A 3,233-nucleotide genomic window follows, 5' to 3' on the forward strand; every position below is an offset into this window, starting at 1 on the left:
ATGACAGTCAACTCAATTTTCTCCTTGGAACTTTGGATTGGGTTATTTTTTTTAAAGATTTTATTTATTTATTTGACAGCGAGAGAGAGCGAGAGCAGGAATACGAGCAGTGGGAGTGGGAGAAGGAAAGCAGGCTTCCCGTTGAGCAGGAAGCCAGATGCGGGGCTCAATCCCAGGATGCTGGGATCAGGACCTGAGCTGAAGGTAGTCGCTTAACCAACTGGCCACCCTGGTGCCCTAATGTTTTATTTTTATTTTTTTTAAAAGATTTTATTTATTTATCAGAGAGAGAGAGGGGGAGAGAGCGAGACAGAATGGCAGGCAGAGGCAGAGGGAGAAGCAGGCTCCCCGCCGAGCAAGGAGCCCAATGTGGGACTCAATCCCAGGACGCTGGGATCATGACCTGAGACGAAGGCAGCTGCTTAATCAACTGAGCCACCCAGGCGTCCCTAATGTTTTATTTTTAAAGAGGAGGAACCATAGTGGACCAAAAAAAAAGTATAAGCTGGGTCAAAAAATTGTGTGTGTCTTAGCTCTCCTCCCTACTGCAAAAATGGGACTTCTGGAGTGTTTCCCAATGCCGACAGCCAATCCTCTGATTCTCAGGACACCTAGTGGGTGTTCAAGAATTCACTTCAGCGGGGCGCCCGGGTGGCTCAGTGGCTTAAGCCGCTGCCTTCGGCTCAGGTCATGATCTCAGGGTCCTGGGATCGAGTCCCGCATCGGGCTCTCTGCTCAGCAGGGAGCCTGCTTCCTTCTCTCTCTCTCTGCCTGCCTCTCTGCCTACTTGTAATCTCTCTCTGTCAAATAAATAAATAAAATCTTTAAAAAAAAAAAAAAAGAATTCACTTCAGTTCTGACAGTAACTACCTGGGGTTAGCACAGACCCTGCGAAACTGCCCCCCCCCTCCAGCTTTAGGACCAGTTGTTAAGTCTTAGAGACATCACCCATGCTTCTGAGGGACTGGCCATAAAGGAGGAGTCACCATAACCCCTTATTATCAGGTTTGATAATTTGCTAGAATGGCTCAGAGAATTCAGGAGGGCATTTTACTGGTTTATGATCAAGGACACAACTCAGGAGCAGCCAAAGAGAAGTGAGGCACAGGGCAAAGTTCGAGTGGTGGGGTGCACAGAGCTTCCCTGCTCCCTCTGGTCACACCCCTCTCCCAGCTCCTGGATGCTTCACCAGCTTGGAACTTCAAATTTTGTTCAAGACTTTCTCTCTTCATGAGCTCAACCTTCAGCCATCCTTCCCTTCAAGGAAGTCAGGGGTGGGGCTGAAACTTTCAACCCTCTCATCACTGGGTCTTTCTGGTGACCAGCCTTATCTTGAGGCTTTCTAGAAACTTTACCCTAATTTGGTCAGGTGTGATGTAAATGGGTTCATCATGAAAAAACCAAAGACCCTTCTAATACTCAGGAAATCCCAAGGTTGTAGAAGCTCTGAGCCAGGAACTGGGATCAAATACCAAATGAATGTCCTATCATACCGCAGGGACATGCACCTTTACCTAGTCCATGGAATGGACTTGAAAGAATTTAATGTAATGGATCTGAAAGCATTCTTTTAGCCAAAAATTGCAAGATAAATGTAATGTGTATTCCAAGCCTATTACTTTGTTCCTTGTGGTTGCTGCACAAAGTAAAACTGTTAACGGATTGGCCTTGCAGAGGTTTAAGTGCATTGGCAAGCATGTCTCAAATGAAGTCCATGGGGTTTTACACACACACACACACACACACACACACACACACTTGTGTGTTCATGCACGTACACACACATACACGTGTGGTAGACTACTATAAAGTGCCCCCGGTGAATAACGCCTCCCTAAATTCACACACTTGGTATCACTGCCTCTTGCAATCAATCTGGTCTTGGGATTTGCTTAAAGCAATAGAATAGTATGGAAATGACATTGTGTGATTTTTCTGAAGCCTGCACAGCTTGTGCCTTCACTCTCTTGAGCCTTGCCGTTCTAAGTGGCTGAGCTAGACCAGTTAATGATGAACCACTTCATGGAGAGAGAGAGGTCCCCCCTACCCCGTTCCAGTCTTTTCAAGCCCTCAGATATAGGAACGGGGTCATCTCGGGCTCTCCAGCTTAGTTCACCCACTGGATGGATGCAGCAGCGTGAGTGAGCCCGGATGAGACCAGAAGAACCGCCTAGTGAACCCACAGCATTTCAAGAAATAATAAATCGTTGCTGTAAACTACTAATTTTAGGGTTTTTTTTTTCTTGTTTTATGCAACAATAGAGAACTGAGGCCGTTCTCAACTTGTGATGACCATATTCTTTAGGTGTTGGTTGTTTGTAAATCTGGCATTAGATAGGGAGGGGGAAGGAGAAGCAGAGAGTGAGAACTGAAGACATGCCTAAGGACTCGGAAATAGGAGGCCTGTACATCAGCCTCACGATGACAACACAACATGTTGCCTTCCTCTCTGGTGACAAATGGTGCACGAGAGGAGACATCTGCTTGCTGTACATCACTGGCCGTGGTGAGTCACGAAAACATGCCATACCTACCCAGAGATTTAAAAATGCCGTTGTTTTCATTTTATTTATTTATTTGTTTGCTTGTTTATTTATTTAGAGGGTGTGGTGGTGGGGAGGGGCCATGGGAGCAGGGGAGAGAGAGAGAATCTTAAGCAGGTTCCATGCCCAGCACTGAGCCTGATCCAGGGCTCAGTCTCATGACCTTGAGATCATGACCTGAGCCCAAATCAAGAGTTGGACACTTGGGCGCCTGGGTGGTTCTCTGGGTTAAGCCTCTGCCTTTGGCCCAGGTCATGCTCAGGGTCCTGGGATCGAGCCCTGCATCAGTCTCTCTGCTCAGCAGGAAGCCTGCTTCCCCCTCTCTGCTGGCCTCTCTGCCTGCTTATGTTCTCTCTCTCTCTCTCTGTCAAATAAATAAATAAAATCTTAAAAAAAAAAAAAGAGCTGGACACTTAACTGAGCCACCCAGGGGCCTCCCAAAATACCACTGTCTTTTTTTTTTTTTTTTTTTTTTAAGATTTAGGGTGTTTGTTTGTTTGTTTTTTGTTTTTTTAAAGATTTTTTTTTATTCATTTGAGAGAGAAGGAGAGAGTGAGAGCACAAGGAGAAGGAGAGGGAGAAGCATACTCCCTGATGAGCAGGGAGCTCAATGCGTGTGGTACTTGATCCTAGGACCCTGAGATCATGACCTGAGTTGAAGGCAGACGCTTAACCAACTGAGCCACCCAG

The sequence above is a fragment of the Mustela nigripes genome, chromosome 4 (genome assembly GCF_022355385.1).
Source record: "Mustela nigripes isolate SB6536 chromosome 4, MUSNIG.SB6536, whole genome shotgun sequence".
NCBI classification, from domain to species: Eukaryota; Metazoa; Chordata; class Mammalia; order Carnivora; family Mustelidae; genus Mustela; species Mustela nigripes.